This window comes from Hylobates moloch, unplaced genomic scaffold (assembly GCF_009828535.3).
Source record: "Hylobates moloch isolate HMO894 unplaced genomic scaffold, HMol_V3 SCAFFOLD_7, whole genome shotgun sequence".
In the NCBI taxonomy this organism is placed as follows: Eukaryota; Metazoa; Chordata; class Mammalia; order Primates; family Hylobatidae; genus Hylobates; species Hylobates moloch.
Genome location: NW_026652282.1, coordinates 12,953,430 through 12,968,845, shown reverse-complemented (window position 1 = coordinate 12,968,845; position 15,416 = coordinate 12,953,430). Strand labels below are relative to the sequence as shown.

General features: G+C 38.5%; 1 protein-coding gene across 1 annotated transcript in view; it reads right to left on the bottom strand.

Moving 5' to 3' along the window:
* Positions 1 to 15,416, bottom strand: part of GRPR (gastrin releasing peptide receptor) — a 31,201-nt gene that overhangs the window by 5,263 nt on the left and 10,522 nt on the right. The window lies entirely within an intron of this gene.

The window sequence follows — 15,416 nt, the reverse complement described above, 5'->3', positions numbered from 1 at the left end:
TTTTTTTTTTTTTTTTTTTTTTTGGCAAAACCTTCATTTTGAGTATTCAGATCCACTTCAAGGAACCTTAAGTCATTGAATATTTTAAATATGCCTCTTTTCTTTTTCAAAGTATGCATAATAAATGGTCCCTTGAAAAAGTAATACCCAGGAGAATCCCTGTAATTTTCACATTGATTTTTCCCTTGCCTTCCTGATCTCAGCCTTATCTTCTCTTGAAGTATTTAGGTTCTTCCTGGTTTGTGAGCTATTTGTGCCCATGTCTTGGGTTGAGTATTCTGGGAAGCAGACACTGAGATGAAGTAAGATATACAAGTTTTATTGAGGAGCAATACCTGTGAAAGGAAAAAGGGGAAGAAGTAGGAGAGGAAGAGGGAGCTTGTCAGGTCTACACCAGCGAGGATGACTAACTCAAGTCAGATCGGAAGAGCGTTTCCAGTTTTAGCACGGTAAATCCTACATCCTGGGAAATCTCTCAGTCCAAGCAAACTGGGATAGCTGGTCATTCTACGCCAGCCCAACAGGAAGCTTAGGAGCAAAGATTACCCAATGGGGAAGTCCTGCTTTGGGTGGAAATTGCCAGGCCCATGTATAATCACCTTGCTTAGTCATTGCATGGGGTCACCCCAGGAAGAATGTGATCTCAGTTACCACCTGGCTCAGTCACTGGGCAGGAACCACCCAAAAGAACATGAGCACAGCTTGAAAGCTGAAGTGGACCCTGAAAGAGCTGGTAGTTGGAGGCTTCAGCTAACCACACCCCCTGCAGCTGGGCAAGTCTCTTCTTCCAGGGAGGTCTGAGCAGCACATCTCCATGTCTGCGCACTCCCCATATGGTCTCTAGCACAGTGAGCGACAAGACAAGGGCACCATTATCTTGTGTACACCTGTCTGAGAACCCACTAGAGGATGAGCCTTTGGTGGGCGAAGAGTATGTCTTTTTCCATCTTGGAATCTGCCAGCACTGTGATTTGCACACACTCCACAAAAGTTTGTTCAATTGAACATGAGCTACTATAACGTGGAAGTTGATGTGAGGGTGTTTATTGCTGAAAATGCTGTGTTTAAACTGGGCTCTACTTATTGGACTTCAGGGAAGGGGAATACCTATTTCCACTTGTTTTCATGTTGATTAGACCTCCATTGGTTTACCACTCTTGGCTGCACCCTGACTCCTCACTCACTTTCCTCCTCCTACCAGGGAAGGGGGAATGAATTATTCAATGGCGAGTTTGGGAAAAAGAACCTGGCTTGTGCATTGGGCTCAGGGAGGACTATGGTTGTTTAACCGGCCCTGTCTAGAGGAATGGCAAGTGTAATATAGAAGATAAGAGAGTGTCTGCAAGTTCATTATTGCTATAGACCTGAGTTACATTCCCCAAACAGCTTTATCAAACATAGATGCAACTATTTTTATCATAGTCTCTCTGATTTCTTTATCTGGCTTTTTGTTCTCAAATTAGTTAGGGAAGAGAGGGCTATTTATTAAACATCCCCAAACCCCAAAATTCCAGAATACTACAGTCCTGCTTCAATGTACCTGTGTTTGCTTTATTTTTAAACAAATACAAATAAAAATAAAAATTTAAAAGAAAGTTCTATTTTCTTCTAGTACCTTCTTTATTCATTAGCCATTTTAAACATTTTCCTAGCTTAGAATGTAGGCAAGAAATTGGTATCTTTAATTAAAGGTATGAGAACATCTTCAGCCAAAGATGCATATGGCTAAAGATATCGCTAATAAATTTGTTAGAGATAAAATGATAACTAAGACTTCTATCTGCATTTTCTGGCAGATAGCAGTCATAATTACCACTAACTCTCTGAGTAAAGGTGATTCACTCAGTCAGAAACCAGAGTAAATGGCTTACTTCCTTCTCTTTTAGGAATCTTGTCTTCCTAGGTGCAAAATACCATGGGAACTATGCTCTTTTAAATTCACAACTTTTAAAATATAAAATATAGTATAAAGCATTTATAGTTTTACTAGAAAATTAATTTGAATCTGAATGTAATTAAGCCTCTAGATGCATGTGCCAGTCTTCGGGAAATATGGTGATAGACGAAGCTGCTAAATGATGCTAGAAGGATACAATCAGCCAAATTCGGAATTGGAAAATCCTACAGGAATAATTACCCCATTTTTTTTCCAACAAATATATGGCATAGAAAATGAGGGAGAATGGTTATAGACTGACTGAAAGACACATCAACCAAATGCAACGTGTAGAATCCTTTTGGATTTTGAGTCAAACCAAACAACAAAAGATATTTGTGAAATAAATATTGAAGAAAATCAAATATAAATGTACTATTGGGGATATCAAGGAATTATTTTTAATGCATTGAGTGTGATAAGGGTATTGTGGCTATGTGTTTCTTAAAAGACCTTGTTTATAAAAGACACATGCTAAAATATTTATCAGTGAAATAATATAACATCTAGTATTTGCTTTAAAGTATTGACATTCATATATCACTTGTGCAATTAAAAATAAGTTAAAATGCCTTGCAAACTATTTTCTGTTATGGTATGTTCAGAACATAGCAAATAAATGAAAGAAATCCCATTTACTAAGCTCTTGCCTTTTTCCAAGCAGAGAATAGAATCTATATTATCTCATTTATATTCCAGACAACTCCAATAGGTAGACATTATCATCTCCACTCTGCAGATGGGAAATTGAAGCTCAGTTTAAGAGGTGGTAGAGTCAACATTCAATTTAGAACCAATGTTTTTTAGAACACCATAGTTCTTTCAGAAGAGAGTTTTGGGTACATTCTTCCTAGAGGGAGAGAAATAGACCAGATGTTTCTCAAATGTATATAGAACATACAAAATGTTTCCTGCAAGTCTAATGGTTCTGTATAGCGTGGAGCATATCGGTCTATTTCCTCTTCTGGCCTAGATTGCTCTGCCCAGAGCTCCCAATGCAGGGAGACACCACAGGGTAGTTCCTGTTTGGGAGCGATGGCTAGTTGGATTGGAGTAGATACCCGATCTAAACCAGTCAATGAACTGCCCGCCCGGCTAGCTACTCAAGAGTTTCTCTTAAGCTTTTAAACAGAAAAATAGAGAGAATATAGTTAGTCAGTAATAGATGCTGGAAATATAAGATTTTGATGTCAAGGAAAAGATCAGGGCAGCCATATTTAAACATGTAGAAGATGAATAAGCTGAGTAAATGGACTGAGAGAAAAAAAATGAAGCAGACATAAGAGGAGAAGCTGAGATAATGTGGCCCTAAGTCATACAGAGGGTATGGTTTCTGGCTTATGTACTAGTTTTGAATGTACAAGAGATGTCCTGTTATAATTTTACAATACTACCATCCCCTTTTTACTTGAGTTAGTTTGAGTGGCTTCTGTTCTTTGCCAACAAAAGAGCCTTATCTAAAGCAATTAGATGTGATAACCCTTTAAAGTTATCACCAGATTTAGTTCCAAGATCATTTTGCATAGATCATTCCCCACTTGCTACCCTCTGAAAGAATGAGCTGTCCACTTTCCATTGTACTCAAGAGATAGACTAGTCTATGCCTCATTCCTAAATTTTCCATTACTTTCCTGTTTCCCTCCTTCCGTCATGCCCAATTCCAGATTCTTGATTCATTTAAATCCAATCCTTCCAAATTTCATTCTAAGTATCATCTTGATGAAGCTTTTGCTGACCAATCTAGGCCTTAATAGTTCCCATTCTTTCTCCCAACCTGTCTGACTTTTATGACAAGATTATCAACTCCTCTCATTTTCTGCTTATTATGCACTATCTTGAATTGTTTGCTAGTTTTCTATGGGTATGTCTTTTCTTTCTTTTTTCATTTTTAAGTTTTGTAGGTACATGGTAGGTATATATATTTATGGGGTACATGAGATGTTTTGGTACGAGCATGCAATGCATCATAATCACATCATGTAGAATGGGGTATCCATCCCCTCAAGCATTTATCCTTAGTGTTAAAAGCAATCCAATTATACTCTTTATTTTAAAATGTACAATTAAGTTATTATTGACTATAGTCACCCTGTTGTGCTGACAAATAGTAGGTTTTATTCATTCTTTCTAATTAGTTTTTGTACCCATTAAGCACCACTGCTTCCCCCCTATCCCACTATCCTTCTCAGCCTCTGGTAACCATCCTTCTATTCTCCATGTCCATGAATTCAATTGTTTTGATTTTTAAATCTCCCAAATAAGTGAGAGCATGCAATGTTTGTCTTTCTGTGTCTGACTTATTTCACTTAACATAATGATCTTCTGTTCCATCCATGTTGTTGCAAATGACAGGATCTCATTCTTTTTTAGGGCTGAATAGTACTCCACTGTGTATATGTACCACATTTTCTTTATCCAAACATCTGTTGATGGATGTTTAGTGTGCTTCCTAATCTTGGCTATTGTGAACAGTGCTGCAACAAACACGGGAGTGCAGATATCTCTTAGATATACTGATTTCCTTTCTTTTGGGTATATACCCAGCAGGATTGCTGGATCATATGTTAGCTCTATTTTTAGCTTTTTGAGGACCCTCCAAACTGTTCATGGTGGTTATACTAATTTACATTCTATGGGTATGTCTTTTCTACCTGACTTTTTCTTAAGTTTCCTGAGGTCAGAAGCTTACATCCTTTCCTCTTCTTTTTTTCCTGTCTCACTAAAAATGTTCCAGGTTCCTTGCTCTGCAAATCGCTTATTTCAAAGTAGGGACTCGGCAAATACTTGCTAATTAATTGATGATTAGTATGTGACTTGCCGATGTGTCTCCTATTTCCAACTTCTCACAAATGAGAGAGAGAAGTTTCCTTTTTACACATTAAGTCAGTAAAAATCATTCTTCAATAGACTGACAAATTTGCTCCTCTTACAATATGGGGCTCAAACAATTGTTTCCCACTTCTGAAAACATCTGTGCTTCATTTTTCTTATGCAAACATTGGAAAGGTCACAAAACGTTCTCTGTGGCAAGATTAATTTGTCAAAGAGATTCTTGGCAAGTAGAAGTAGCTGGCTGCCACACTCTGGGTTGGAAACCTTTGCCCACAGAAAGGTATGTCTTTTATTCAAATATGGGCAGTTTGTTTATTTTTAAGGATCCAGCATTTCAGCCCTTATTTGTCCATAATTACCTACGGAAGTCTGTAGGAATTGTTGCACTACAATATTTTTAAAACTCCACTGCAATCCTAATGTATACTATGTGGAGAATACTGAGGTGAAGACGATAATTAAATGAACTAAATGGTCTCTAGGGTAACTGACACATTGCCTGCCTTAAAATTAGAATTCTACCTGATGAGATTTGACAAAACTATTAAATATCAGCTTTATTTTCTCCTGAGAATAGCACCGAGAATTTTTCTGAACAAGTAAGGCAATTATTAGCTGGCTTGTATGATGATTATAACCCAGAGCAATGGAATCTTATCTCTCTGAGCTATTACTCCACAAATGGAGAACTTACTGGTCTTTGGTGCCAATCCAACTGTTATCTTTAAGTATGTAACAGATTGCAGTTACGCTTTTCTGTTTTCTCCAGGATAAATATCTCCAATGCTCCTTTTCACCTCTTCTTAATATACTCTAGTTTCCTCTGGGCTCCAATGCAGACCTAGGATCAAGAGATGTAGTTCCTAATGGTGATTCTACCAACTAGTTGTATGGTCTTGGATGAATCGTGGACTCTGCACTTCAGTATTCTCATCCTTGAACAGGAGACAATTCTTTACTGACAAGGAGCTTGTGGGGATATGTTAATAAAATAGCTAGAAAGAACCCTCTTAGATATTAGGTATTACATTCCCCATTACTTTAAGAACTGAGGTGCTGCACTGAATGAACAAACAGAACTCACATCCCACTTCGCTATTCTACCCTCCAAAAGGGACTTGCAATTCTTAGCCTCAAGCTTTTGAGGAACCTCTAAAGAAAGGAGTAAGGAGTCTTTGTGGTAATTTCAAGTAATATTGACAACATCGATGAGGGAAGACTGGGGAGAAGTGGAATAAAGCCACATCCTGTTAGAGAAGCTAAGGAAGAGTCAAAAGGTATTCCTCCAATAAGAATGAACAAAGGAAGGAGAGCAGGGAGGTTCTAGAACTTTGGGTGGCTTGTTGCATTTGGGGAGTATTAATGTTTGGGAATCTTCAGGTTGTTTACTCCAGCAGTCCTCCATCTTTTGGCTCCTTTTCTTCATTGCTTTAATTTGTGCGTGAGCATCAACTTCTTGGAAAACCTCGATGATTCGGAGAGACTGCAGAAGCTAAGCTGGGGAAAAGAAATGTCTTGGGATTTGCTTTTGGCTCAACAGGGAGAGGTAAAGTGTTGGAGAGGGGGGTGAAACTTTAGTTTTTCCCACCAGGATGGGTAAAAAAGAGCAGTAATATGGGGCAGGAGAGAATTTCTGTCCCTGCATGGAGGGAACAAAGCTTTCAGCTTTATAGCTCACAGGTCTGAGTCTCTGATCAACAGGGCATGGAGGAGTGAAGAGCTCCAGCAAAAGGGCAATTAAATAAATAATTCCCCAACTTCTCTGCTGTCAGACATGGGCAGGAATGCCTGGGGGACTAAAAGGAAAAGAGCAGAATCACTGGGGAAATAAGGGGATGGAAGGAGGGGAAGAGAAAAAAAAGGAACAAGAGAAAAAGGAAATTTAAAGATAGGAGAGAAGGAGGCAAGGGAGAGGAGGAGAGGAGACGAAAGGGGAGAAGACAGAAGAGATGGAGAAGAGAAGAAAGGAACAAAAGTTATATTCCATCTAGCAACACAAGTTGAGCCAGTTCCCTGCAGACACATTCATCTGGACCTTGTCAGTCTACTCGGATGCCCAAGAAGCAGCTGGAATAAGGGTGGTGGGACGTTGGAGGGGGAGTGGGGGCACTTAGGGAAGTATACCAACCCCCATTCTTTAAAAATCCTTTAAGAACAGAGCTTTAACTAAGAAAGTAATAACAAATTGAACATACACCTACATTGTATGTATGTTAATGTATAAATTATATATATGTACTACTGTACTAATATATTAGGTACAATTTCATTCTATGTTACCAGGAATTATTGTTAATTTCATTCAATGTGATGGTGGCATTGGGTTGTGTGGAAGACTACCCTTGTTCTCAGGAAATATACACTGAAATACTTAGGGGTGAAAGGTGAGGATGTTTGCACCTTACTTTCCAAAGCTCAGCAAAACAAAACACAACAACATACACACAGAGAGAAAAAAAATCTAGGAAATGGTAATTGCTGAATGTGGGTGGGTATTATACAAGAGTTCATAAACAAGTCAGGGAGCAAACATATGCTAAAATGTAGAATTTTTAAAAGATGAGCTAACAGTAAAATAAAAATTTAAAGACTACTTTAAATATTTTTTGTTAAATATTTTATCCTAGTTTATTGACAGTGAATCTTTTGCCATCAGAAAAGCTTATAACTATGATGTGAGTGAATGTGTCATATCTGATTAGAGCCTATACCAGGAATGAGAGAAGTGTCTTCTCTGTTATATTATTCTCTTGGGCTTGCAATTTTAATATCGTCTACAATCTGTGGGGTTTTGTTTTGTTCTATTTTGTTTCAGCAGGAATATTTTTAAGCCACTTGCCCATTTGAGGAGGTTAGTTTAATTAAAACTAGATTATGCACAACACACATCACTCGGCAATGCCCTCCCTTAAGCTAAAAGTGCAAAGAAGAGTAAGGGTGTCCTATTTGAGCCTTCTAGACAGTGGGCCACTCACTCCTACTGCCTGAGCCACATGTGATAAGGAATCCTCTGATGTGGGTGAGCCTCAATTTGGATACTACATATTACTCATGTTTAATTCATCCTTGTATTAAAATAAAAATCAATATAAATAGAGGCTTTGGTACTTTCCTCCCTTACCTCTCAGATCAGGCCACACCTCTCCGGGAGCATGTGAAGTTCACTTTGGGGTTCACTGTCCCAGAAGACACTTTCCAGAAAATTTGGCTAAGGTTTCAAGGGTTGTCTTCACCCCCATATACACGCCTTGCAGTTCCCTATGGCCTGAGGCCTAGAGCAGTGTCTGGGCTCTTTAAAATATTCAGAGGCCTCAGGGCCAGCAGTGGTCATCTGAGTGAGACCTTGACCTTAGAGCCAAGGTGAAAAATGGCACCAGTGAAGGACTAGAAACCAGAGGCTGGAACAAGGCTAGAGAAAGAGCTACTGACGTTGAGAAGGTACTGATCCTGGGATATGAGGGATGCAGAAGCTTAGGGACAAAATGGAAAGAGAGATGCAATTAGTTGTTGGACATCTTACGGCACTTTCTCATAAGGAGTTGGGCAACTATTGACCCTTGGGCCAAAAATGAGTTTCAGCAGAGTGATCCAGTTTCAAAGCTCAGTGCTAATCCTGTAAGGGAGCCCATCAGAAAGGTATATGCAGGATGAAATATTACAGTTGCCAGTGGATATGTTTAAAATGACAAAGGAAAGTAGTAATCCATTTAATTTCAGTAGGTGTTCAAACATCCTGGCACACATTGTTCATTCCTCAAAAATGTTATGGAGGAAGAACATATATTTGTAACTTGTTAAAATTTTATGAGCCAAAATGTTTGAAAAACATTTCGAAATCCCATTTGCAAACTGTAGTTAGACACAGCCTGCAATTACTTTACTGCGTAGCAAAGAAGATACACAGAGAACGGGAAAACAAAATCACAAAGACAAAAATCAACCGTGCTCTGGGTGGAAGGGATAATAGATTCAGGGTCATAAATTGCCTTTGTAAATTGTCATTCACCTCCAAACAGACCCCGAGGCAAGGATTTAGGGTGCAAGTAATTTATTCGGAAGAAGATGCCAGGAAGCCTCTGCCAGGGAGGTAGAAAAAGCCAGTAAAGGGCACCACAGTGGGCAACTGGGGCACATTCTTGCTGGGAATCCCGAGAAACCACAGTTAACACTTTCCAGAACTGCCACCAAAGGATGAGGTGGGTGGGGTGTTTACCCACCAACTCTCATCTCTGGTTGAGAATTGTCTGTTGGTGGTAATTCTGGGGCACTTCAGCCTACCCCAAACCTTTCCTTGGCCAGAGATCACCCTTGGTCAGAGAAACACAGGAAGCGCAGCCCTCTAAGTGACCTCGGAGTTGTGCCAGGGGATATGGACACCACCACTATGTACATTTTTTCTCCTGATCTGGTCAGTTTATCAAACACATATATAGAAAATGAAATATTACAGATAATTTTCAGTTTTTAAATCTATTTCAAATCATTAAGGATAAAAATGGAATTTCTAAATTATCATAATAAAATGCATTATCATTTTTTTCCAAAATAAGAATCATTACAGCTCAAAAATACCATCATGGCATATGAGTCACTGTGTCTAATTATAAAAATTTAACAGCACTAGATTTAAATAAATGTTTGGGAAAGGTTTTATAAATGGTGAAATGGTGACCCAACTTTGTAGCTTAGTGGGACCACTGGACCAGGAGGTTGATCCTGGCAGTGCTGGGGAGGCATCACCGTATGGTGCAGAGGTCCAAGAAGGGGAGAGAGGGACTGGGTGAAGACTGGGAACCCTGCACTCTAGTCCCACTTCTATGATTAACTATTTTTGTGAAAGTATGTTGTCTCCATTTCTTTTTATTTTTTGTTATTTAACAAAAACTTATATAGTACTCACTGTGTGCCTAGCACAAAGTTCTCAACGCTTTTCAAGAATTAGAGGAAGCTTTCCCTCTGCCCCTACATAACAATACTAGAAGACAGGTATTACTATTGCCATCTTTTTTTTAAACACATGAAGAAACGAAGGCACTGAGAGGTTAAGTAACTTGTCCACGGTCCTACAGCTAGCAAGTGGAAGAGCTGGGGTTTAAACAGAGACCATCTAGCGTCTGAGTCCATACTTTAAACTGCAAGATTTTGATGCCTCTATTTTCTTCATCTGTGAAACAGAATTAAAGATACCAACCTTACTTACTATGATGAGGATTTAAATGAGCTAAATTTTTCAAATGTACTTTGAAAAACAGCATTATTTAAATCAGGGGTGCCCAATCTTTTAGCTTCCCTGGGTTACACTGGAAGAAGAATTGTCTTGGGCTACACATAAAATACACTAACTTATTAGCTATAAAGTTAAAAAGAAATCTCAGAAAAATCTCATGTTTTAAGAAAGTTTATGGATTTGTGTTGGGCCATATTCAAAGCCGTCCTGGGCCGCAGGTGGTCCGCAGGCTGCGGGTTGGAAAACTTTGATTTAAATAAAAGGTTATTATTATATTTCCTGAACAGGAAAGACAGTCCACTAGAATGTCAACTGGTCAAGACTTCTACGACAACCTCTTGGTTCCCTTATGAACATAAATAGCAGTCATGCTAATGGTACACTCACTCTTTTGACTAGGAATTATAACATGTCATAAAGAAGTCAACATATATTATTTAATTACATCATTACAAAAATTACAACAGTCCTATGATGTATTAAAAGTAGATTATCCTCTCCCCATTTTAAAGATCAGGAAACTGAAGCTTATAAAGTGATTTGTCACATAGCTGACAACTGGAAGAACCAGGGCTCAACCCCAGACGTTTCTTCAAATTTAATGCTTTTGAATTTATCCCCACTACGAATAATAGTGATGTACTAAATGTGATCCCCCAAAATTAATAAATAAAACAAAAGAAAGCAAACAAAAGTAAATGACAAAGATAAGGGGACTTATTGCTTAATGGGCATAGAGCTTCACTTTGGGAAGATGAAGAAAGTTCTGGAGATGAATGACAGTGATAGTTGCACAGCACTGTGAATGTCCTTACTGCCACTGAACTATACACTTAAAAATGGTTAAAAGGGCAAATTTTGTTATGTATATTTTACCCCAATACAATTTTAAAAAGAAAAAAACAAAACAGCAAGAAAAGAAGAAAGGGAAGAAAGATGAAATAGTTTTTAAGCTTGTTATCATGCAACTTCAGGGGTATCGTAAGAACCAACTGAAATAGTCGCTTTGAGTCAGCGAAAGTATCAACAAGGAAGGTGGTTAGGAGGCATTTAGCTATTTTGAAGGACGTTTTTCATTCAAAAAAGTTATCAAACTACAAACAGCTTATTGTAAAAACTTAGTAGAGAATTCTAAAAACAAAAATCATCTGTAGGTTTTGCATGTCATGTTTTGATATATTTCCTTCCAATTTTTCCTTTTGTCTTTTGTACAGAATTGAGAGCATACAATTCTGTATCTTTTCTTAATGATCTATAGCATAAACATTTCCCAGTTTCACACAAATGCCCAAGACCCTTCTAGCAAACAGGCAGTGCTCTGCCCATGCTTCTGGGCACCATGACTTTTCAAAGAGCCTTGGTGCTCGCTAGAGGGCAACGTCCCTGCTTTCACAGGTTCTTCCTACAATTAGCTTCAGTGCAACACATCATGCTAAAATGACACAAAGCACCCCCTACTTCCCAAAAAGTAATACCTCTAGCATATACAAATCCAAATCCAAAGCATACCTTAAGCAGCTACTTTTGCATGGTCCTGTACTAGGTACACAAGAGTTTAAACAAAGCATAAGCCCTGGACACTCAGTGACATTTTGCTCATTCCATTTTGGAAATTAAGAAGGCTGATGTACCCTGAGTAACAGGAGTATCAGTTTCTTAAGAGTAGGGTCTAGGTCTTGTTCATTTTCTGCCTACTTTATTTATGAAATAAATAAATGACTAAAACTAAAAACCTAGAACTATTCATCCAATTTGTCTGGCCTGCAATGTCTTCCTTTCAGATAAGGAAATGGGTTCAAGACACTCAAGACAACCCATTCCTCCCCTGCCATGCTCCTAGTCACACACACTACTCTCAAGCCCTTTTACCCAAAATCACTCTGGATACCAGCTTATCAGCCTTTTCCCAAGAGATCTCCTAGAGCCAAAACACTTCCTATTTCTCTAATCATTTCAAGACTAGAAAAATCACCGGGGGTAACCAAAGAAGTGATTCTCCCAAACTCAATTCCTCTTTTTGACCATTTTCAGGCAACTTGCTCACATGAGCCTATAATGAAAAGACCTTAGAGAAAGCAGCACTTTGCATGATGGAGAAACATTAAAAGGAGGTGGTGAGAAGCATCTGTTTACACCTTTACTTCCCTAGTAAACAATTACCAGGCCCTGCCCTCATGTCCGCCACCCATGGAAATTGGAATCCAGCTAAACCTCCATTTAAAACCCTCTTGCTTGTTTCATTTAAACAACAGCATCACACAGGACCCAGGTCATGCTGGAAAGACACTTGGCTTAAAGACTTCAGCTTGATTCTCAATTTCACCGTTTGCTAATCGTGTGATGTAGAACCCTCATTTCACCATTTAAAAACAGGGATAATGATAAGGATTCCAAATGATCTAAAAAGTTAATGTTCATGATATGACAGTGCCTCAAAACCCTGAAGCATCACACAGATGTATGCCTCTTCTTTATAATATTCCTTAGGAAGTCTGTCCTGGCTAACTGGAAAGGGGTCGTGGATTCCCCTAGGTCCCACTCCATTCAAATAGGAAATTCTCACTGCTAAATAACCACCCCAGAAAGCATGCACACTCTATATCAGGGACAGTAAACTAAGACCCACTGACCAAGTCTGGTCCACTGCCTGTTTTTATATGGCCCATGAGCTAAGAATGGTTTTTACATTTTAAATGGTGGAGAAAAAAAATCAAAAGAACATTTTGAGATATAAAAATGTCATAAAATTCAAATTTCAAGGTACATAAATAATGCTTTATTGTATCATCACCATGTATATTTGTTTACACATTGTGGCAGATTCCACCCTACAAGGGTAGAATTGAGCAGTTGCAGTAGAGACTGTATGGTCCACAAAGCCTAATAGGCTGCAGAAAATGTTTGCCAAAAGTTTTACCGTTTCCGTTATTCTCTGCCTGTCCATACCAAAGCTGTTGGTTCCTTCTTTAAACAGAGGTAAGCTCATTTTCCATCTCACACAGCACCGTCTGTTAGACTTATTAATTTGTGATAATGAAGACAATAGGCCACTGACCCCTATCATTGGTCTTCCAGTACTAAGCACTCATTGCTCAGGATGCTTAGGCTAACAGCATATTTAAGTACTAATTTGGCATCTCAGGCTCTGCTTGGCACCATGGATATAATAGTTCCTGGCCATTGAGGGTTTAAAATCTAATTGGGGAAGCAAGATACATCTAGGAAAAGCCCTTAATAAGCCGTATAAGAATACTGACATAGGCCTTTATGAAGAGCTCTTAGAATAGATGCTGCTAGGTCAGCATATAAAGTGCTGCTATCCTGGTACAGACAAATGAGTCGATGTCTAATCACAAATCTGTTTCATATGTAACTATGGAATATAAAACTTAGAGGTCATAGAAGAGGAGACTGAGACCAGAGACTGAGGCCCAGCGAGGTCCCACAGCCAGTTAGCTGAGAACCAAGACTAGACCTGGGTCTCTTGATCCCCAAGTCAGCAGAGATTTTTATGTTTACTTATAGCACTTTAGATGCTCGGGTCTTTTTAAAGCACAAGTAAAGAATACTTAAAACTAAATATTGACTGTACTTGTCTTCATCCCGCAGTACATGTATTCCTTAAATCATCATTTTAACCTTCAATTTCACTTCTGTTCACAATCTAGGAAAGAAACGATGCCAAATTCTGATTTTTCTGTTTTTCTATGATGTTTCCAATCATTTAAAGTGTAAAGGGAGAAGAAAAGATAATAATGAAATTCTTAGAAATCTGTTCTGATCACTATTTATTTAAAAAGAAATAAGCATTTCCCATATGTACTCATGGAGTAACTACTGTGATTTTGTTTTTTACATAATTTTCTATTTAAAGTATTTCTCGTAACAGAGGCCTGTGGCTAGTATGAAACAGCCTGACTCAATTAAAAAATCACCACCACCAAACGGAAGAAAGAAACCTTGAAAAGCTTAAAGTCGATCTGTAGTTATTCTATTTATATGTAGACAGCATGAACAAAGAAGTGAGTCACATACACACATTGTTGTCACAGTAAATTCTCCTCACATTGGAAAATAAATTCTTTATGTGACAAATTTTGCATTTTCCCCCTACTTCTTTCCCATGTAATCTTTAGCTATCACCACTGGCCAGCTGGCCTGAGTACAATACAAAAACAATATTAAAAAAGAGAAAGAAGACAAAGAAAGAAAGAAAAAGTAATAAAGATGTGAAGTTTAAAGAAACGTACCTTAGGAACATTCTGGCTCTTTCCTTCCCATGAAATTTTAGCTGTTATCAATCACTGAATAGCGAAATGTCATTTGTAGCTCCTGCTTACTGGGGCTAAAAGTCCTGGCTTAGTTTAAAGATCCCAGAGGCTTTGATGTACCTACATGCTTGGCAGTGTCCACTGCGGCAGGCATCAGTTGATATTCCTGACTTACTCACTTTGAGGTTAGCCAGAACTCACTTCTCTCACTCAAAATTGCTGAGATAATTTGAGGCTGTGAATGTTAATCCCACAGGCCTGAATAGGTAGCTCTGAATGCCTCTTTAAAGAAACTGGGATGTGTGTAGTTTTGAGGGCAGCAGATCAGGTCTTTAAGGGAGGTAGTTGTATAGGATGTACTCTTTTTGATAATGGCAAACTGGTTTGTTGCTGACCAACTCTCCTGGAAGGAAAAGTTTTAAAAATCTATTTGAAAACATCAGAGAAGTACCAAGGTAATAGGGATTTGAGAGTCCAAAATCCTGGAGAGAAATGATGTGCAAAAACGTGAAGTTGTTATTCGGCATCATTTCCCCCTTAAGGCATTAACCAAATGTCAAGCAGCAGCAGAGAAAGTGAGAGCTGAGCCGAGCTTCCAGGAGTTTTAGGATGAAGGGGGACAATAAGTAGAGTCCAGGGCCCACCAAGGAAAGAAGCCCAGGTTAACACCTCAGGCTTTTAGTTGAGAGGCCTGAAAGGGTAAGCCTCAGTGACAGGGGAAAACTAGATTAAATAGACCAACTCCCACAAAAACCAAAGTCCACCCTCCAATCTGTTCAATCCCCGACTGCATCAGATGTAATGCCACTTCCTAATTACCTTCAAGAAGCAAAAGCTAATCTCTTCTGGAAGATAATACCATCTAGAGCCTCAAATTATCTGTCATTCTTTATACATAAATAGAAACAGATTTATAGAGGTTCTACGTATTAGAGTTACCAGAAAGGTATCTTAAAATATATTCGGACTAATTTGAGAAATTAGACTACAAGATGGAACAAAATGAAAATTCTAGAATTGCAATATATAATAACTGAAATGAAGAATTAAATGAAAGCTTCAGAAGCAGCCTAGACACAACTGAAGAAAGGATTAGAGAACTGAAAATGGCCAGACTGAAGTACAGTGAGAAAAAAAAGATGGCAAATAC